The sequence below is a fragment of the Perna viridis genome, chromosome 14 (genome assembly GCF_037379345.1).
Source record: "Perna viridis isolate PV_CMFRI_1.1 ecotype Kerala chromosome 14, ASM3737934v1, whole genome shotgun sequence".
In the NCBI taxonomy this organism is placed as follows: domain Eukaryota; kingdom Metazoa; phylum Mollusca; class Bivalvia; order Mytilida; family Mytilidae; genus Perna; species Perna viridis.
Window position 1 is genome coordinate 22,992,750 of NC_142458.1, and position 24,340 is coordinate 23,017,089.

At 31.6% G+C, this 24,340-nt stretch overlaps 1 pseudogene; it reads left to right on the forward strand.

Annotated features, from left to right (window-relative positions):
• LOC148598673 (kinesin-like protein KIF2A) overlaps window positions 1-24,340 on the forward strand; it is a 69,458-nt pseudogene that overhangs the window by 36,884 nt on the left and 8,234 nt on the right.

The window sequence follows — 24,340 nt, forward strand, 5'->3', positions numbered from 1 at the left end:
AAGTATAATTGAATCTACAGATACATAATCAATTCATTGGATTTAACTATCAAATTTAACTTTTCAGGAGTAATGGTCGACTACATGGAAAATTTTCATTGATAGATTTAGCAGGTAAGACTGATGATGTACTTTGTTACATTATTTCTAACCTCATCCAACTTGCCATTTCATTCCAACATTACTATAGAGGGCTTTAGATCTGCTGTAATCATGTTTTCAATTGTTTTTGTTATGCCCCCTTAAAGAAATTAATGGGGGTGGGTTCGTTTCACTTTATTCCATGCATGCTTACTTCTTGGACATGCTTACTTCTGTCCAAGAATCTTTATGTCAGCTCAATTGTCCAGAGTACTTATTTCAAATTAGGTTTAAGCTTTAGTTCAATGAGATTTATCATATTTCAACTCGGTCATATATCCTCTTCCTGTTTATCAAATGTCTGTCTTTATTGCATTGTACTTGATTTGTGTAATGTTTTATCTGTTATAAGTAAGAAATATTTCCTACGGTTTTATATTTGTTATGCAGCTTTAGATGATTTCTTCTATTGTAAGTTACTTATTATCAGTGATGTAATGTTGATGTAGGCCTGATCTTAACTCAGAATCATCTGTCCACATTGACATAAAATTATTATTTTGTTATGGTCCATCAAGTGGTGGAGAGGGAGTTGCAGATATGAAATATTTGTATGTAGCCTCCTTCCAGAGTCCATTGCAAGGTCAATATTACACCAATTGAATTCCCTTAATAATTCTGAGAAATTAAGTCAATCATGTATAGAAAATTGCTGCCAATTTTCAGACATCAATCAGTGGGGTAAGTAGGTGTTGAAGATAGGCCCAAAGAGAAATACAAGAGAAACTGTGTATTGACCACCTAGTACCAACCACTTTGAAGTACGAAATATATTATTAAACAATCTAGCATGTTTAGTATAATATTGGTTTGTTGTGACATGCATCATTAATTTGATCCTCTATCCTACATATTAACATCTAAATGAACTGTCCCGTACCACCATACATCGTGTACTAAGTTACAGCCCTAGATTAATCCTACGAGGAGGAATGACCCGGCCAGCGAAAGCTATATTTTTATATAGCCTAGCTGGCCGAGTGGTCTAGGGCGCTGGACTTTGTGAAAATTTGACAGTTCTAACATCGTTGGAAATTTTTCAGACCTTTCTATACGTTTATATATCTTCCCTGTATCAATTTGATGCGATGGAGCAGTGTAGCAAATAGAGTCGTCACATTCTGAGACATACATATATATATGACTATGCTAAAGGGGCATCTGTTTAATTGTTTATTTTCTTCCTCACTCTTCACTTAAAAAATTGTCAGGCCTACAACACTATTGTATATATGACCCAGACTTGAGACCTTTGGGCTGTAGATGTAAGGGGTACTTGGTGGATACTTTCAGACCTTTCACTTTCACTTTCACCAAGATTCACACTGGGTTTTTTTATAAACCTTTAAATAATGTTTACATTTTTACATTTCCAGGGAATGAAAGAGGCGCTGATACATCAAGTGCAGACAGGCAAACAAGGATGGAGGGAGCTGAAATAAATAAGAGTTTGTTGGCATTAAAGGTATATTTCATATTTAAAGATATATATATATCTCCTTCTAGCAGGTTCTATATCTAGTAATTGAATTAACATTACCATTTAATAATTAGATACATGTAAATGAAATAAAAATAATATTAGACGGAAAAATGACGTATCATTGACCTTCACAACAAATATCACAAACATTATACACAAAATGTAAAAAAATACAACATCAAAGTTAAACAACACAAAGAAAGGAGAATGAGGAAAGCACAACAACAACAATAAAAACGAAAAACAAACAAACAAAAACAAACAAAAAATCAAAAGAAGACCCCTAAAATAACCAAACCCCAAAACAAAAACAAAAACCAAACAAACGAAAAATACCCACTAAAATCAACAAACGTTTATAGTCTGTTTTAAAATCAGTAACCATTAATGCCGAACGCCCTCCACATGCTTCGATGTTAATTTTCACAAATTAACTTGAAAGTAGACTATATATTATTTTAATGTTGTGATATTTCATGGAGAGAATATCCATCTGCACCATGAAAACTGATTTATTCAACGGGTCATAGTTTTCCTTTCCTCGTTTGTCTACCCTGGACGGACTTTTTATGAGCAACTCGGCGGGTGTTTCTAGAAAAGCAGAGGACGCTTACCCTACCGGTGCACCTGGTCCATGCTCCCAGTTTTTAGTGGAGTCCGAGTTGCTCATTTGCTTTTGTTACTTTGTATTTATGATTTTAGTTACTTTATGTTCTTTGTTGTGTATGTCTGTTTTCCATATCGGGTCTTTGTCCCTGGATTACATTCTTTTGATTACCCTATAACCTTGGTTCCCTTGGTTACTCTTACATGTATTATTGAATGAATTTTATGGCGTGTTTGGTAGTTGATTTTGTTCATTTTTGACCTTACATCAAAAGGTGTAGATAATGCTTTAAAAATTAATTTGATTCCACCGCAGATTGAATGCATCTGTACATATTCAAGAGATGATGGTCATTTATGTGTTTTCGTGTCGATATTAATTTTTATTTTGACTTCGAAGAATTACCATCGATCAATTACCGTGAATTATATTACTTTGTTATCGGGGCCTTTCAAAGTTTATTTAAATGTGTGTTTACGCTTATTGAAGACCTTTTGGTGATCTATGAAAGTATTTACTTTTTGTTTTTAGGTTACACGCATTTGATAATTTTTGCCATATCCGTTTTTTTCTAATCTGGACTAAAATAAGTTCATAAAACCATCCATAATGAGTAGTTGTGTAAGCCTAAAGTGCTGATTATGTTTAACATAACAATATATTACCAGGAAATGTTTCGAAACATATCGTCTTCGTGCAGTAGTACTGCCAAACATTTGGCCAATAAGCAATAAAAATTGTACTTATACATGTAACTCGAGTTTCGAAGAGATATTCTCACATGCCACGTTTGACCTCTAAAAAACTATGATTGTATCTCCCTCCGCAGCTGTACAACTCAATGCAATTTGTAATAATATGTTTTTTCTGCATACCTTTGTACTACATCGGTTTAATCAGAATAAATTATATATATATATATATATATATATATATATATATATATATATATATATATATATATATATATATATATATATATATATATATATATATCAGTGGAGTTAAAATTAAATTGCAATCATAACAATGTGTGAAATTAAGGTTGCACTATATAGATGGGATTGAGGTGCACTGTTTCGTACACAAAACTGACCCGGTCTACTTTTGAAGTTAAAAACAAAAGGTGTTAAAAGCTATCCGGAAAGATTCAGTTCCTCGCCGGATTGGGTTCTCTTCCCTGAACCAACAGGCTGTTGTTTTTGTTTTTTTTTTTTTTCAAAAATGCAAAATTTGGCACAAACTTTAAAAAATAAAATCATGAACAAATGAACAGGAAAAGGTACTGCGCTAGAATCATGGTTTCCTTGATTACTCTTTTATTTGTTTTTATACAGTAATACCATGCCTCCTTACTGTTTTTGGCAGTTTTAAAGTGCCTGGTGTTTTAGAAAACCTTTATTTGACAATTGATTTTGGGAAGGCACCCAAAATATGTTATGAAAACTGATATTTTTATTATGTTACCATGGCTACAGATTTTCATGACAAAATAGAAACAAATATCTATCAATTTTCATGGATCCCAATAATGAATGTTTTGAAGAATATATGCATTCTACAGGAAAAAGCTGCTGGATTTGCTGATTTAATAAGTGTCTCAATAAGAATTATAGACGTTTCCTTTCATGTTTTACAGATGTAAACGTCAGAAATGAAATGTGTATTTGACTTCGATGACGTGAGCCAAACTTGAAAAGAAATTCCAAAACGCTTTTAAACCATGGAAAGTCACAACAGTAGAATTCATTTGTTATTCGGGACATTCAAAAGTGATACATTTATGGTCTCATATTGCTCATTAATATTCATATCAATACACATTTTTATTTAGTGAAACCCGAGAATATGCTTACATATACCTTTCAGATTTTAACTTATATCAAAATGCTTGCCTTATATTTTCGTCGAATTTGTTTAACAATCGAGCATTGGAAAACATAAAGGTAAATTTTAAATACTTCTACTTGGTATTCATAACGACCAAATCGGTATGTATTAGGGATGGGAGCGGTTACCCGTTTAGCCGATGAACCATCAGAAGTACTGAATATCGAATACCAAAACCGCTACTCATGTCATGAATTTCTAAAAGTTTTGTTTACAGACCATACAATATCAAACGCCTTTGTCTATTTTTGACATACAAAGGTCATTTGACTAACGGCAACTAATTACACGTTAAAATTTATTTTGATACTTATCTAAACATCTTATTTAATATCGATTATGGGCTCATTTTAATGGCAGTGTAGACGCGTAAAATATGACTTAAGTCAGAACTAGTATACAAAGGCGGGACAAGCAATATTCAGTATTTTAGTAGACCCTGGAAAAACAAAGTCGTCAATGAACGAACTCACTGTATACGAAAATGGAGCAGTGCATCACATATCCCCAATTGAATGGTGGAATAAAAACACTGCATTATACCCCACCCTTTCATATTTGGCCCGTCAGTATTTGAGCATTCCAGGAACGTCCGTAACATAAAAACGTATATTTTCGTGTGCTGGACTAGTAGTTACTAAATAAAGAAATCCGCTGTCATCATCTGTATTCGATCCGGTAATTTTATTGAACAAAAGTTAAAGTTCGGATACTAAACCCGATGAGAAGACTCCGATATGTATATTCTTGCATTCACATTACATGTTGTACCTTCCAGCTACAATAAAGTAATCCTTTTGACACTAGTCAAATCGACTAGGCCATAAAATTCACTACAATTCTCTATTACAATTTTTAATCAAATCACTATACAAAAAATGCGTTAAAATTACTTAAGTTTCTGGATAAGTTTAGATAGGTCATATTTATTTTATCCTTTACCCGAATGTTCTTAAAATGTGTCTTATAATCAAACGAATATCTTTACGCAGGTCCGACTATAATAATTGTTTAGTATTATCGATTTAGTTGAAGCATCGTGCTATCGTGTTAGTACGTTCACATTTTATTCTTTTGAAATCTGTGAATACAGATTTGGTCCTGCGTTGTTGTTTTTTTAATTGCACGATTACTTGCTTTGTGATATCAAGTTTAGGTTCAAATTCAAAACAATTTCAACAAATTGCTGACAAATTACGCACATTTTATAATGCTCTTCGTTGTCTTAATTTACTTATGTCTGTTTCGAATGTTTTTCCACTATTTCTTTATCTGCTGTGCTTGCAACATGATACTTGCATTGATTAGGAATGAATGATTTCACCACACGATAATACATTTGTTGCGCTTCACCATATTTGTTCCTTTTTTCAATGTATGTAACATGCGTATTTAATATATCAAACTTAATAAAAAACGATCGCGGAAATATCATGGTTGTAATTGCCTGGTTATCAAAATCTACCGATTTAACGATAAAAAACATTCTAACCGTTAACCAGTTAATAATTTAATATGATTTTAAAAATTCTGGAATGTATGTTAAAATACGATTAGATCGCTTTTAAATATGTCATTTGTAAACCCCGACTCAAAAAACATTAAAAATCGTTAATACTCCAAAAAGACGGTATACCTAAATACAAATATGTTGTTCTTTTTTTTACAAAACTGACTTCAAATCATCTTCCAAAATATACCGAAGAAGATATTTCAAATTTTTATTTATCGACAACATATTTGTACTCTGTGGTGGACGCGTTTTTTAACAAACGGTCGACATTTCAATAGTAACACATTATGTTCCTGTACACGCTGACTTACATCTTTACTCATATGAGACTGACTTTACAGCTGATCTGATCCAAAGGAAAGAACATCGTTTTGCTAAATTGTTTGATCTCACTTTCCGCTATAAAGTTGACGTATTATCGTTAAATAATCCTAGTTTTGGAGATTCTATATATCGTATCTACCTAAATAATTTTAGATAAAGGATACTATAGTCACTGTGAATTAGCCTAATATCTTGACCTACACTAAGAAATAGATGGTAAAGGAAAACTATTGACAAAACTTTACGACAAAAGCGATAACTTTTCATTCCGTATCGTGAACTTTCCTTTCATTTGTAGCAACATCCGTAAGAAAAGTAGAGGACCCTACCGATGCAACTGGTCCATGTTTTAGTGCAGTCCGAGTTGCTCAATCATTTTTGTCTTTTTTTATCATTATTTTTTTCTGTATGTATTATTTTGGTTATTTTGATGTTTTATTGTTGTGAATGTCTGTTTTCCATGTCTGGTCTTTTGTCCTGGATTACACTCTTGTGATTTCTGCTGGAATTTTGGCTTCCTTGATTACTCTCTCTCAACATTTTTTGATTTAAGATTTAATATGATTTTGTTAGCAAAATCACAGGAGACTACATGTAGCTCCAATTTACGATGTAATGATATTAATTAAAGACAATTTTTAAGAATGTAGATGCATGAAATAAAAAAAGAATCATTCGAAAATAACTTTGAATGGTATCTTTTAATTCCTTGTAATAAAATGAACTTAAATTGTCAGGTAAAGACCTATTTGCACTCAATATTAGAAAACAAATCAACTCATTTTTCCTACTTAATTCATTTTGAAATTTTTTGGGATTGATTTGTGTGATATATAGCCGTATGCAATATTTGACGATCAATCTTTCTAAAATGTGGTCTTAGTTCGCGGTCTATGATTCAATTATGCAATTAATATACTCTTCTGTTCATATTTCAAACTAATGTCGATGAAAATGTCAATTAAAAATGAATTTTTAGTTTTAATTTTTACTTTGTAGAATAAATTAAGTAAACAACTGTCATACATCCGTCCAATCTAGATAAGATATTTTGTTTTATATGTATAGGTTCTGAATTAATAAAGCAAAAACTAATATAAATCATCGTTTTTTTTTCGCTTTTGTCTATTGTATAACGTTCAGTGGTAACAGTTTCCTTCGCCTATATTTGACTTTAATGTGTAAGAAGGTTGAAGTATAACGTAGTAGCCATTTTGTTGCTACATAAATGCATGACATTGTAAATATCTTAACCCCAAAGTCTGATATGATGATTGTTTTAATTTATTTCATAAATAAGTTGGTTCCCTTGATTACTCTTATAAACATTTTAATGACGTGAGTGTAATAATCCACTGGACTCTAGGTCATAAATTCGACAACCCTTTGTTACTTTCAAAAATTACTGTCTTGGCTCTCTTGATAAATAGGTTAGTTTGTAATAAATGCTAAGATGTGCATTGTAGAAAAAAACTTGTCTAATGTAATCAACATTTTTTAGATATAAGCGAAGTAGATAGGTGCAATGGAAGCATACGCTATGCTGTTGCTGCTTGCAGTATTTTTGTTTACAACGGTGTGTATTTATTCTGAAAACATAATGATATACTCAAAATAATCGAATTTTACGGAAGGAGTTTGTCTGACAACAAAAATAAACTACGTTGTTCTATCTGGTCATTTAAGACGATTTCATATGACAACATAAAAAAGTAAAAATGCCAAAAATAATCTTAATAATATCAATTATTTTCCATTCATGCGATTAGTTAAGATAAACTAAAGATGCTATTGAAACGTTTCAAATTCTCAATAATTTATAATGAAAATTAGCAATTTTATAACTATTTAATTTAAATAGAGGTTGTAAACATTTCCGTAAACAATAGATTTCTCTAATAACATAAATGACTTACATATATTATGATACTTACGTTTTAGGTATTAGGTTATGAGTTACAATGTCCTACAAAAATACATTGGAAGTACCGAGCAAAGGCTAAATGCAACAACTCAGATAACTATCGGTGTATGTGGAATATAAATTAAAAAATATCATGAAGAACAATGTGGGGGAACGAAACATCAAATGAAAGGTATGGCAAGACACCAATCCATTTAATAAAAAAATAATTTTCTTAGGGCGGAAAAACAAATGCAATCAAGATTCGAACAACAGTTATCAAATTAATACACATTCCAAGGACATATACTAGATAGAGTAAACAGACAAATATAACAAAGAATACGAATTAAGCAAAATATTATGTACAAAGAAACAAATGTTAGTGAGCGACTCCACTCAACATTTGGGGTTTAAATCAGGTGAACCGTTAGGATAAGCTTTCTCTGCTTTTATAGTGACACCCGTCGAGTTTCTCATTAGTTGTCACGTTCGAAGTATATGAAAAAGGAAAAGTATTCTATGACACTGTACACAAAGTGGTTCTCAAGGTGAAGATCGAGACACTATAACGATCTACGAGTTCATGAAGACGACCATAAATCTTTCTTGTAATGGATTTAATCTAGTAGCAACATAACCAAAATGCTACCATGGTACAGAAAGTCTATGTAGTTTCGGCAAGCTCTCACGTATGTATCAAACTGAGCCATATTGAATCCTAGGGATAGTTGTTATGCTGGCTTGTGAAAAACTTTTATATTTAATACAAACCATTTAATCTTTTCGATGACTTAGTTGTTAATATACAGATTTCAATAATAAAATTTGCAGGATTTAGAAGAATCATTTCTGGAAAAACAGACAGGTTCCTATGTTCTGCAGATAGGTATCAACCATTTCGATACATAACCGCAGGAAATTTTGTTTGTGTTTTTAAGAAGCATTTTTGCAATGAGATTGGTCAGATAGTGTATGATAATGGCAATACAATCCACGGTAGAACATGTTGCTGTGACCATACCAAAGGATATAAATTTGTAAAATAACCATAAAATTACTGCTACTGCGATCCAACGAAAGAAGACTGTTCCAGTATTCAAGTGGCATGTCCTGGTTTTTTTGTACTCGATATAGGTGAAATGCATTAGGGTTCTTTAATTATTTTCTTATTTACATTCAATTTTCTAACAACTATCTACTTGTTTTGAATGAACGTCAAAGTTATCTAGTCCTAATATAATAAATTTCTTAAGTTAAAAATAAAGGTAACAACAAGATTACCGAAAACCAATACGATTTATAATCGAATCCAAAATAAATTTGGCAAAATAGATATTACACCACCGGATGAGCTGGTAACGCAATGGTCCTGACTTGGTACAGGCACTTGAAACGAAATGGTGGGTTAAATCTAGGTTTAACAGCACACTAAGCCTTCCTCTTCATTTATAGGAAAATACCTTTACTGTTTATGCCCAGGTAGTAATTAAGTATGCTCAAAATTTGACTGGCAGTTTCTTTGTGGAAGTATCTTTGTTTGAGTTATTTGTAACACCAAAACATTTATGACGACGCGCTTCTCTAATTAACTTTAAATTCCAGCCTTTTAACTATGTATTTAGTGTTATATAAGTTTCTTGCAATTATTTCATCTTCTACATGTAAAATGAATAAGAAGGTTGTAAAGATTTGTACACAAATAACGACAATTTTTTTCTATTGCTATATTTATCTAACACATATTTCATCAACCTGAAGGTTCACTACAACCAAACTTGCATCATCTGTGTAATTGCAATGGGATTTTTCTCTCCCCATAACAAATTGCAAATTCCCTGCGCTTCTTGTCCTTTTAAATATGACAGTGTTAAATAACAAAAAACAGAATTACGAGCTATGTATACAACATGGTATTGAGAATTTACACAATCGAATGTTGTTATGCTTTTGTCAACGATAGTTAATTAAATGTTTTCCTGTAAATCCGTTGGTCTTTTAAGATTTTTCGTATTTAATACCGATTCTTGAAAAAAGCATGTATCACGGTTTGGTTTTCAGTACGTTGGCTGAGATAATCTCCGTGTAACCCTCTTTCCATTCATTAACAAAAGTATGATTTTCAGCTCTCCTTATACGTCCTATTTACGAATCTTTTTGTCGCCAAAAAAATAAACTGAAACATTTTTTAATTTTCTGCATATTTCAGGCGCGCATTTTCCAAACATTTTTTAAAAATCTTTTTTATTTCCTTTGCCCATGCATAAACAAAGAGCTTTAAACAACAATAATTCTAATTAAACTTGCTTCATCCTTTAAATTCTCCATGCAATATAATTGTACGTCTTTGAGTCTTTAAGTGCTTGACACTAATGATACAAAGTGATATCAGCAATATTCTGTTAATGCATTTAAATGATATCGTTTTTAATATTCATTTTTAGATTACGACTGTAACCTTCGTAATAGCTGGAAAACGGTATTTAAATGTAAAGAACCACCTGCCTGCAAAACTTGGTGAGTAGTATCAATTACCTCCGCTATAACCCGGTTGTATGGAAATTGTACAAAATGTAAGTTATTCTGTTCTTTTTGTATTAAATACAACCCATGGATAACATGTTAATAAGTTTTTGTTTCCTATTTTTCACAGTCCAATGGTTGGTAATAACTTTTATATTGAACCATATGACAAACAGATGGAGGAAAACAGTAGAAGTAAGTACTAAAATCGACATAATATGTCTTTGAAAGACATCTATAAGCTCCAGATATCAAAATTATAACTTTAGAACTATTTGCGTTGATGGGGTATACTAGAAACTGGGTAAATCAAGAAACATTGGTTGGCTGTCTGAGTGGGTTAGAGCCAAGAGGTCTGCAATCTAAGAGGAGTTCTAAGAAGGTCATTGAGTGTTGATGTTTCATCCTTTTCCATAGATCTCGATATAATCGAAATATTGTCTATCCCATGTAGGATTATCTTATTGATTGATATTACATACGATGAGGACATTACTTTTATAGGTTTAAACTGGTCTTTAAAACTATCATACCAGTTAACAACTAAAAATCCTTTTGGATAATATTTTTCCTCAGTAGTCAGATTTTAAAAAGTGGGCAGGAATTATCTTGCCGAAGTACTATTTCACAGTACCTGTATATTATGTTTTTGTGGGAAAAGTTTCAGCCTGCCCTGTTGTTTGAGGGTTTCCTTATCGTTCATTGAAGAGACATGGGTGGCTTTGAGCTTACATTGTTTTTATCCTGGTAGGGTTGTTGTCTCTTAGACATACTCATCACATCATTTCAAACTCCATCACTCTAGCCCCATACACGGGTGATATTTATACATGATAAGTTTACAGTCGAACCAGTTGACAAATCACAAAACAACACCGATGTTGTCGGCAAGATCCACTGTGTATCAATGGAAATAGACATAATAAAATAATAGCAGTAATAAGACCTATACTGCTACCACATCCCCACAGATGAAATTCATAAATCTATTCTCTTCAGGTCTAAAGACGATGATTGTGATTTTTCATCCATGTTTTAATTCATAAACTCCACATTCAAAATTCATGCAAAAAGGGTTCATAGATTGACCTTCAATACGTATACAATACTTTATAGCCGATATAATACAATAGAGAGAACAAAGTTAAGCCTGGTCCTTTGATCCGATTTTTCGCTGGATAAAAGAAATATTTTCTTAACCTACCCATTGGGATCGATGGAAAAGGAAACTTCATAATCAAACTATGCAACATGCACGGTGATCTCTCATTGTGTATTGTCATCTTTCCTTTAATTTTCCGCAACATCCCTTTAGCACCCGTATATGAATTTTTAAACTAATTCGTACGTTATGCCAAAGCTTGCCAAAACCACGTGGACTTTTTGTACCGTGCTAGACTTCTCGAAATTGGGATTCCTGATCAGGATTATTTTGTTACAAGATTTAAAGGGATGACTACAAAAGATTGAGGGTCGTCTTTAATGTGTATTCGTCTGCTTTATGAGAACCTGTTTATTTAATGTGTCCTTTCCTTTTCTCTTTTGTTAACTCGTACAAGACAATTTATGAGCAATTCGGCAGGAGAAGATGCTTTCCTCAATGATCCACCTGCATAGTCCATGCCTTCGAATTTTAGTGAAGTTCAAGTTGCGTATTTACTTTTGTTTCTTTCTGCGAGTTATTTTATGTTCTTGTGTGTGTGTGTGTGTGTGTGTGTGTGTGTGTGTGTGTGTGTGTGTGTGTTTTCCCTGTCTAGATTTTGCTTTTGGAATATATTGATTTTGATTTCCTTGATACTCTCTTTGATATAAAACTGTGCTTGTGTTCAAGAACATTTTTATGAACAGGGGCTCTTACATTTAATGAATCGGCCACCAAACTTGGAATGTCTGAAAATTTTCTGAGATCGTTTGGTGATGGTGATGGTTTTGGGCTTAATCAAGACATTTTCTATTCGTTGTTTTTGTCAGCAGAAAGTTGTACCCGTTTACAGCGCTTTGTTTCTATGCTTTTTATATCCAAAATACAAAGAACTTAATTGGATTTGTTATGCATTCACTGTGTGATCGTTGTCTTGGTCCGTTAATCATACGTTTATAGAATGTTAGGTTTTGTTCTGTATTCGTTTTCTTGTTCGTTCGTAGTTTGTTCAACAAAATCGTTCAAAATGCGCTTTACTCGTTCCATGTCAATTTTAGTTCGTCCATAACACCAACTCTTCATCCGATATGTGATTTCCAGGTGGCTTTAATTTTCTATTTTTTCAATTTGTTTGTAGATTGTTCTATTAGTTCGTTATAGTATAAAAAGGGACTTAAGATCGACAACACTATTGTTAGAGTAAAAACAATCAAATCATCAAAACACAAAATATATAATCTGCTGAAGGTTTTAAGGTCGCTACGTTATTGAAACGCAGCTATCTCGTAGATAATGAAAGAATAACATTCATAGATTATACAATGAAAATGATTCGTCCAGTAATAAATATAAAACAACAATATAAATAGCCCGCATCACAACATTTCCTTTAAGAATTGGTTTGTATTGATGTATTTCTACACATGTTGAATTAATTGAGTAAAATTTTTTTTTCAGCAATAAAAAACAAGCAAGCTGCATCCAAACGATTTACCAGATTGATGATAGTTAGCATCCTTTCTTATTCCATATTGTTTGTCTTTGCATGTAAGTGTTGTTAAAATATAAATTAGTATCATTTTTACTCAGTATTACAAGCTTTAACTCAGCAAATTATGCTTTAAATTGAAATTCTTGTCCCTTTTTTGATGGTCAAGACGAGTTTACCAAACCAATGAACAAAATTGTTTGATCGGATTGACTGTCATACTTATTCTATTAGGCTGCTTTGTATATTTTAGCTGGCGTCTGTTAATAAACGTGAATATATATATATATGATGCCAATAATTTGAGAAACTTTTTTTCTCTGAATTACTTGTTTGAGAAATAAACTGTATGCATGCTAAATTAATATGTTTTTCAGTCATTCAATATATTGTTGTACTGCCTGATGTAATTAAAAGAACATAAATACAGTGCAATTTGCAAAAGCAATGTATTCTCAAGTTGTTTAAGCCCTTATAATGATAAAACGTGACAAATGATGATGTACCTGTTTCGGGGCCATTGAAAACCATTATAGATTTTTGTCACTTTGAAAAAAGGAAAAAGGTAAAGGAAAACTATTGACTAAACTTTACGACAAACGTGATGACTTTTCATTCAGAATTGTCAACTTTCCTTTCATCTGTGGCAACATCCTACGGCACCTGCGTATGGAGTGTTCATATCACAACTCATACGTTATGCCAGAGTTTGCCGAAACTACGCAGACTTTTTTTTATCGCGCTAGAACTCTAACAAATAGGCTTTTGGAACAGGGTTATGTTGCTACAAGATTGAAGTCATCACTACAGAAGTTTTATGGTCGTCATCATGTAATCGTGGATCGTTATGGTGTATCCATCTGCACCATGAAAACTGATTTATTCAACGGGTCATACTTTTCCTTTCCTCGCTTGTCTACCCCGGACTTGACTTTTCATGAGCAACTCGGCGGTTGTTTCTAGAAAAGCAGAAGACGCTTACCCTACCGGTGCACCTGGTCCATGCTCCCAGTTTTTAGTGGAGTCCGAGTTACTTTTGTTACTTTGTATATATGATTTTATGTTCTTTGTTGTGTATGTCTGTTTTCCATGTCTGGTCTTTGTCCCTGGATTACATTCTTTTGATTACCTCTATAACCTTGGTTCATTTGATTACTCTTTGACATAATTAATCAAGATTTGTGAAAATGTTTTGAAAATCGAATAATGAAGGTAATGTATATCATTAATCGCACAGTACGAACGACAAAATATTGCTTTCCTACTGCACATCTGCTGTTTTCAGGGCTGTAGTAAGCGGTCAGTCTACAGGCAGATATTCAGATTTTTGAATATTTACTTTCAAATAATATTTAAAAAATCACATTAGCTGACAAAAACATAACAATTTCTCAACATTAAAAATACAAGTAGAAGCATTTTGAGTACTCCCGCCATAATTTAGATGCAATCTTCTTGGTGATTATTGAGTAACATGTGCTTGCTATTGATAATTATGATATCATTTGTATCATAAATCAACTCATTAGTGCAACAGTGTAAGAGCTAAACTGTATTCAAGGAAGCTCTTTATACATGCAATAAAAATGAACAAAGCATGAGAAAGATCAAGTCAATACGTGGATTTTCAGATAACCAGAGGAATGCAAAGGTTGATTGTGTAGCAACATTGTTAGGAATTACACAAGAATCTCCTTATTTAACAGCACCAGATTTTATTTTACTTCAAATTCATTGTGATAATGGTCTCCAAACTGATATGCTTCTTAACATATCAGAAGGCTTTTTTCATTCAGAATTCAGATGTTGATTTTGTTAAACATCAAAAGAACACAGACTTTTTTTTATTTTATTTATTTATTTATTTTATTTATTTTTTGTTCATTTGCCTAGACTAGTTCGATTTCTTCTATTCACAAACCATATGTTTACATCGGCAGCTTTTTCCAATTTAGCAATGTATTAACTAGTTATTCTGATGAAAAAAAAATGCACTAAGAAGAAGTTTATGTAAGTAAAAAGGCAAAATATAAATGCATTTTTTCAAATAAAACTATACGGACAAAATAGGGCGAAACAAACAATTTTGTATTCTTTATAAATGACAGTATATACCATCGAAATGTCCATACTCTTAAACAACTCATTGGACATTTAGATTTCAAGTAAATAAGTATACAATTTTTGCATTGCCCCTTCAAATAACAGCCTGTAAGCGGCATTAAATAGAAGTCATCAGATTCGAATAATTTGGAAAAATTTCCTCCATATATTTGACATGACCTGCACCAATTGTTGTTTAGACGAGAGTTGTAAAGATTAAGCCTTTGACTCCCAAAAAGAATCACATGTTTTATCGACAATAGGTTACTACAAATGCTTAGGTCAATATTTATGCTGCATTCGTTCTTTTTGAGCAACCAATATGTGTTGAGTGTTTATTTATTGATGTATTGGTGATGTGCGATATAACCCTTGCATGAACTACCTGTTCACTGTAGCGCCACTATCAGGGGCCACAAATTTGTTATTATCTTCAGTATTTGTATTTTCTATTTAAAACCTCGGCACTGAGAAAATGTAGGTAAAAGCTAATATATCTATCTACCGGTGCACCTGGTCCATGCTCCCAGTTTTTAGTGGAGTTCAAGTTGCTCATTTGCTTTTGTTACTTTGTATGTATGATTTTAGTTGCTTTATGTTCTTTGTTGTGTATGTCTGTTTTCCATGTCTGGTCTTTGTCCCTGGATTACATTATTTTGATTACCTCTATAACCTTGGTTCCCTTGATTACTCTTTCTATACCATTCATATAGAGATGTATATGTGTAACATTTTTTTTTTCTAGGTTTTAAATCCTGTACTACTAGCATTAAGAAAATACAGAAGAAGAAAAAAATCAAGCAATTGTTTGCAAGTAAGAACAATTATACCAAATAGGTATAGTGTGTTAGGTTTTGATAGTTGGTAATAGAATACCGCTTACATGTATTCATTGTTGGATTAGAAGAATAAAAATAATGATAGTTCATGCCTGATTAAAACCCAGTATCATCAATGTATGTGTTAGTTGGCATAGTGGAAAGTATGGTATATCGTTATAATATTTGGTTTCTTCTCTATAACTAGTAAATATTTAAATGTTTTGCGATAACACGGGAACTTTAAAAAAAATCCCTGTTGCGATTGCTTGTTGTCTGATAGTGTGGAATCGTCTATTTAATTTGATTGGTCCATAGCGATGTTGTGACTTTTCATGTCGATGTAACAAACAGACAGATATTGGTGGAATTCCTACCATGACAAAGCCGTATGTAAATGGCAAATCCATATATCAAAGGAACCATTGACCAAAAGGTTTTACAACACGTGAAATTTTAAAATTGGAAATATCAAATCGCATATTGTTTTTCTTTTAGTATTCGATGTTGTTTGTGCTACAACTTATACCCTTTTGATTATTACCAAAACTGTTTATCACTCAGACGTTTTAACATGTTAGCTTAAATACAATCGAACTAAATTATGCCACACTTAAAGGCGTAGCTTTCTAATTATGTGAATTTTTTCCCAAAGATTATGGTATATATAATTATTCTCATTTTTTCTACCAAAATGTATTAATTGAAAATAAAGATACATAATTTGGTAAGAAATTATTCAATCAAACAAGTGTCGTTAAGTTTGTTTTAATGCGAGAGTAGTTTTATTATCAGTACAATAGTTTTTATTCAACATAATTTTGCTACAGATATCTCCTGAACTGTAATGAGTATCACATTGGTCCTATTTTATAACCCACAAAATATTTTTATAGGAGAGTTCTTCGTGATGTCATTACTTATCTGTGATTTGGTTTTGATTGGCAAAAAATCCATGGCAACTTTAAATCATCATACCTTTTTCATTTTTAAAGATAATTGAAAAATTCTTTTGGTTACCAACATTGCAAATAAAATTATTTTTATCCATGGAATTTTTAAATAAATATTCAGTAATTAGACTATATGTACATGAAATTTTAATTATAATTTTATACAAAAATAGAGGTTTACCTATAAATGTCATACAAATTTATTTTTTCAAGTAAAACAGTTATAAATTCACATACATAATATGAATTATTTTATCTAAATGAAACATTTTACAGAACCAATATTGGATATAAAATAACAAAGTTATAAAGTTTTGAAAATTGGAATTCTAATCATGAAATTGTCAATTGTTTATTTAGTTGTTTATATGTCAACCAATTTGACACTTAATGATATGCAAGTTAGTGAATATGACATCACTAATGAGATTGGCGAACTCTCCTATATTGAATTATATAAAATATGAACACTTATTTAGTTGTTTATATGTCAACCAATTTGACACTTAATGATATGCAAGTTAGTGAATATGACATCACTAACGAGATTGGCGAACTCTCCTATACTGAATTATATAAAATATGAACACTTTTTTAAAAACTTATTTATTTTAGATTTGGATTTTTTTGTCAATGACCTGACTTTTCCGGATAGTTTTCCTCCACTTCTGCACTATTTACTTTTTGAATATTGTAATATCGCCTAAGCATAACCTTTTTTTGACGGGATTCCTTTCTGACTCATGTGGGGAGCTGCATTGTTGCTACACAATAACCAGATTGCACTCACCTGCAAAATGTCGAGAGCAACTGGCGTGAAGTGGCATGAGTACCATTCTGGAGCACCTGATGTCACTCCCGGTTGTAACTGGGAGTTTGTAAAACTAGTACTTTAGTTTTACGAATGGCGTGTTATTATTAACTTTGTTTTTGCTTTTAGGTCGTCTTTTTTATTCGGTTTGTTTTATTGTGTATGTAGAATAGCCTTGTTTCATATTTTCACGTTCAGTCCATGATTTTGGAAATTTTTTAAATGAACATAAAATAATGTTCTAGATTTTACTTTTTTTTATCAGCAAATTTTAGATGCAGATTCTGTGGGAAGCTGATAACCAACAATGTTGAATGTTTTAGTAAAAGGATTGATACAGAATGTTCTGAAATGGAAGTTAAGAATGTCCTCTTCCAGGAAGTAATCGATAAAAAAGTAATTTTTTTTTTATTAAAACATGGATTGAAACTACAGCTCAAATGCCACCAGAGGAAAATTAATGAATGAAAAAAATATTATAACAATCATAAAATGTGTTTTAATACAACATGCATGCTACAGTAAGTCAACATGTTTTCCTTATTTCAAGCGAGTTTGCAATAAAATACGTACATTCATGTTCATGTTCATTGTTTAAAGCTGATAGATTTCAAAATGGATTTATAGATCAAAAGAAATAAGGGTTTAAATTAAGCAATACTCAGAAGAAGGAGAGATAAAAAAATACAAAATAATATGAATTGACAAGACATCGTGTGCATAGCCAAAACGTACAGCAGTTAATTTTTTGGAACATTTGCTTTCGTAACTGCGGATATTTTATACTTATTTACATTTTTTGTTATTAGTATGTCTTCATGTTTTCTTTTAGATACTTTTCAGTTTTGTTGCTAACACATGATTTCATATCCATTTTGTAGATAAGAACGTCAGTTATGCAATATTTACTGCAAAAAATGCAAATGTTGCCGTGCATGAACCAGCAAGTATTTATTCAGTGCTTTTTACATGTTCAAGTATATACGGATATGATGTTATATATAATGAGTGTGAGGATAGAGATAATTTATAATATTTGAAAATGACATAAATTATTTTTAACTATATGTTATGCCCAGTAAACAATGTGAATAATTCCATAGCCTTCAATTATATCGTTAAGTAACATTCTTTTCAATTTAAACAAATATGTTTTGGTGTTTTTGTTAGTTAGGATTTGAAAGTTATAAATTTAAATACATATTACATGTTTAAATGTTTTCTAGTTTTTCGTACATTCCATATTTTTTTTTAACTATTGAGTAACTTGCGATGTTTCTTTTTACAGATTTACAAGGACGGTAGTTTGTTTCGAAATTACCAATTTCAGCATGTTTCATGTTGTTGCACCAGTGCAACGGAAGGGGACTATACATGGAGACATATTGGGTGGTACGGATTGATTATTCTTATAATAATTTTTTTTCTAAAAAACAAAGATATTTTTTCCTCAGAATAAAACTGCAACAAAGACAAAATAAAGTCCGAATTATCGTATTTTTCATCTTGATTTCCCTATATGTATAACATTTTGCTACATGATCATAAAAGACTTAAACAAAATCACATGAATACATTCACATTTTGTTCTTTTAGGAAGTATACCATAGGTGAATCTTGTGATGACGAACAGAAAAAAGATGTATCTACTTTTTATGTACTACAATTTGAATTGATTTCGGAAGATACAGGTTTGTAGTATAGTTGACACAATGACTACCTATTAAGTCCAAGGCAGTGAGAGTCCACCGTGCACCCCCCCCCCCCCCGATCTCATCTTCTTCTTGATAATGTTCAGATGCTGTTATACCACCCATTATTTAATCTAGATTTAAAATCTAAGATTTTACTGAGATATCAATAAGGATAAAACTAAATATATATATAAAAATATATATATATATATATATATATATATATATATATATATATATATATATTGTGAATGAATTTTCTAAAATAATTTTTAAAATGGACATTCTTGTTTTATTTCAAATTTGATATAGGTAAACACTTTTCCAAATGCATACATATTCAGTCCCAGTGCCACAAAATAACATTTTCCTGTAAATTGTATGGGTGCAAACAAATTCATGTTCAATGATATTATTGTTTTAAATGTAAAATTGTCAAAATAAGCATCATATTGTGGCGGTGTCACCACATTAATTTCAGTCCAATATATTTCTACAGATTGTAACGATGCGAACACTTTTAATTCCAATAATGGTCCAAAATTATTTTAGAATATTGCAAATTGCAATATTAGTATCCGGTTGGTGTTTGCGACATTCATAGTTTGGGTAAAAATCTTCAAAATGTCATATTTATGCAAAGTGTATGTGTGCGAACACTTTTAATGTACCTATTAGTCTAAACTTATTGTAAAAAAAATGTTTAAATTCAATATCAACTAACTTCTTGAAAATGATATATTTTGCAAATTAAATCAGTGCGAACAGTTGAAATTACCGTTATGGTCTTACATTAATGTTTAAAATGTTAAAATTGTAAAAATACATGTAAGTATCATACGTGTGGCTGTGACACATTAATTTCAGTCCAATATCTCAAAAATGAAATATTTCGGCAGGTTGTAAGAATGCAAACAATTTTATCTTTAATAATGGTATAAAATTATTGTTTAAAATATCAAAAATGGCAATATTAGTATACGGTTGGTGATTGCGACACTCTTATTTCGGAAACATTTTTGTTTGCAAAGTGTATGTGTGCGAACACTTTTAATATACCTATTAGTCTAAAATTATTGTTAAAAATGTTAAAATTTTCAATCAGTATTATGTTGATGGTTTTAATACATATATTTCAAAGTAAATTCTGTCAAAAAAATCATCATATGTGTGACACATTAATTTCAGTCCAATTGCTCAAATGCCCCGTGCAGGTCCTAGTGTCAAAAAGATTGGGCCTGCAGCACCGCTAAGCTTGTCGAAAAGGCGGCTAAATAGAGCTCAGAAACCTAGCCGGGGCAATATGCTCTACCCACAGAGCAACTGGGTTGTATGCTCCATTCCTTCCTTTTTCTTGTTGAAATCAAAATTTGTTGACTCTATTATCATTGAGTCCCGTCCCTTGTTTCATTTCATCATCATATCATGTATTTTATCATCCCATTTCAAGTTAATCGCCTGAATATAACTGAAAGATTGCTACTCGGGCGTTAAACGAATCAATCAATCAAATTCTCAACAATGATATATTTCTGCAGATTGTAAGGATGCGAACAATTTTAATTTTCAATAATGGTCCAAAATTATTGTTTAAAATATCAAAAATGGAAATATTATTATCCTTTTCCAGGTTGCAACAAAATACCATATTTTTGCCAATTCAAAGGGTATCAACATTTTATTTTTTGTTTTTAAATTGGTCTTGATATTATTGCTCAATATATTTAATTTGTCGATATTAAAAGCATGCGAGTACCTCCGGCACAAAATTATTTCAATCAAAATTTTCAAAGAATGACATATGTTTAGAAATCGTATAAGAACGAACATTTTTAATCAATAATGAACTTCAAAAAAACTACTGAAATTGCTGACATAGAATTATGATAGGTACGTTGTTTGCGGAAAAAGGCAGAACAATTATTTTTTTATTGACCAATCAGAATTAGGTGATGCATTATTTAATAAAAATATCCGTGAAAGTTTCATCAATGCCATTCAGCACTTTCAGAAGAGTAAAGATAAGAACACGCCGCGGACAAACGGACATACACAATTATCACTACAACCTTTCACATAATATAATGATATAATAACGCCTGTTCACTTTCGACTTTAAGTCTGTTATTATTTTGTGTACATCCAATCATTGTTTATTACATGTACGGTACTAAATATTACTTCATAGGCTACAAATTTCATGTTTTATCAGGAACATATAAAAAGCTTCCCACATGAGGCAAAAAAAATCAAGCTTTCTTTCAAAAGTTAATTCAAAACAACGAGATACCTAATTTCATTACGAACGTTTTTGTACAATTAAACGTACAGAATATGTAGTGTTTATTTTTGCCTTCTGAAAAATCTGCAATGCTTACATCGACACCTGCAAATATACAGTTCATTTACAGCCAATGAATTTGTAAAAGTGAAAATACAAACAATGGTACAAATTTACTGACTTATGGAAAGGAAATTCGTTATTCAAATATTCAGTTTATAACCTTTTTTAGAATTGAACAAATTACAGGAAGAAAATCAAAGACTTAAGCTAAGACTGACCTGCAATATATGTTGTCGAAGAAGAGTTGGTTTAGTGTTACTGCCATGTTCCCACGCGGCATGTGGTAAAGAGTGCTTATATTGCACCAAAAAGTGCCCAGCTTGTCGTAAATATATCGATGGTTCCGTTGATCTCAACATTTAGTTCCAGTCTTTCAGGTTTATAATACGGGTTATTTATCATTCTCTTGTATGTCTTTTTTTTTGTTTTGTTATGACGTTTCTTTGTATATTTATAATTCTATATATACTCAAGAAAATAATTCCAAGCTTTACGATTATTTAATAATTTAACATGGGTAGGCAATAAAAATATTTGGTGCGCAATAGATAATATAATTTTTTTTATAAAAAAAATATCTGTTTTTGTAAGTATGTTATTTTATGATCATTGTTTTAAATTTACATTGTTTTGTTTCAATGTTTTGTTTTTTGGTTTTCGTTAGTGGATGGATGAATGAAATAAAACATACAATAGTTAAGCCGTGGAAAGTGTCTGTCTGTTATATAGACAAATGTGCAACATACGTGTATAGAGATTTTTTTGTAAATCATATGATAACCATATAATAATACTATTTTTATATTGACCTCCAATCAATTGTTTGTCATATGTTGCAAACCACATGATTTTTAAATGTGACAAATTTAGCAGTGAATACTTTTCCCGACAGATTCTGACAATCTATAGCTAGAAAATATTCTCTGATTTAATTAAATGCAGTACTTGTGATCAGAAAAAAAGGTGCAGCACCCGAATTCCGATTCGTACGAAGAGAATGAAGCCTTGCTACGTGTGAACTGTTTTTTTTTAATTTTTGACAAGACTTAAATGTATGGTATCACGGACTAAATATTACGTTAGAATTATATAGTCACTGACGACATGCAACAAAAAACAATCGCCAGCCGTATCAGGTGCCGCGCCCCTGACTTGAAAGAATTTGGACTGAAATTAATTTGTCACAGTGACCAGTATAATACAGAGTACTTAATATTGACAATTTTTAACATTTCATATACAATAAAATAGACTTTTTTGAAACTTAAACGTGTTCACACAAATATATTTTGCAAAAACATGACATTTCTGAAGAATTTTGACTGAAATAGATGTTGAACTCACCCACATGATAGTTATATGAAAAATGGCATTTTAATTCCTTTTTTGTTTTTCTATTCGTTTGTCTTATTTACTAGTCAATTATGAAAATCATTCCACATGCATCTTATTAATAAGAATATTCTTGCAAGTTTACTCTTAAGGACACGAAACTTTGTAAAAACTATCTAGCTTCTTTCCGAATCCTAGCATGAGTTTGTATGTAAATGTGAATACTGTATTTGCTTGTGCTTATATTTGATTGTTTGTTGGGGGTTTAAGGTCCAAAAAGCAATAGTTCAGCTATATTCAGACGATGAACGTGAAATGGACGATACAATGAGCATGAAATGATGATGAAATGAAAAAAGGATGGGACATAAGGACAAGAGGGTCGACAATTTTTGATTGCCACTAGAGAAAGGGGGGATGGGTAAGGTCGGGCAATTTAGCCTCCTGTGGGGGAGGGCAAAGGTTCCTACTCCTATTAAATACCACAGCAGGGTTCTTTAACGTGCGAGGAACGTGACATCTTTCCCAACACGGTGCACCACTATGTTTTGCCGTCAGGTTTTCCGTATTATAGCCTGACAACCCTGGCATGAAACACGCCAGGGGTATCCCATTCCACCGCATATTTAGTCGCCTTTTCTGACACACTTAGCGCTGCTGCGGGCCTATTCTTTTGACACCCTGACCTGCACGGGGCGAGCTTATATTTGAATAAATATGATAAATATGATTAAACTAAATAAATCTGACTTGCATTTCACCTTTTTTTTCAAAATAAGAGTTTTTGAAAATAACCGACGGTGTCAACAGTTAAATGAATATGATATATCTTATAAGAACTAAATAACATATTTTATCGCAAACTGTACAATTTAAAAATTAATATAAACCGTGTTAATCAATGGGACTCTATTAATATAGAGGGCCAATTATTTCAGATTTATGATATACAAACCTTAGTTTACAAATGTGTAACCTTGTTTACAGGTGTAAAACTGATATACAAATAAACTGAATAAGCATTGTCATGCCGACTTAGTTATTATACAATTGATTGATTAGAATGAATCCGTCTTTTAAACATTTTATAGTGAAACTTGTAGACAAATCAAGATTCATTTAGTGGACAAAACAAAAGTTAAAATAATGTATAAAGAAATGTGATGTATTGGAATAGGTATATAATAGATATTTGCTTCTGTTGAAAAAAAGTATCTGTATATGACAATATTTATTTGCAAAATAGTGTCCATATGCACTCTGTTCTGTAT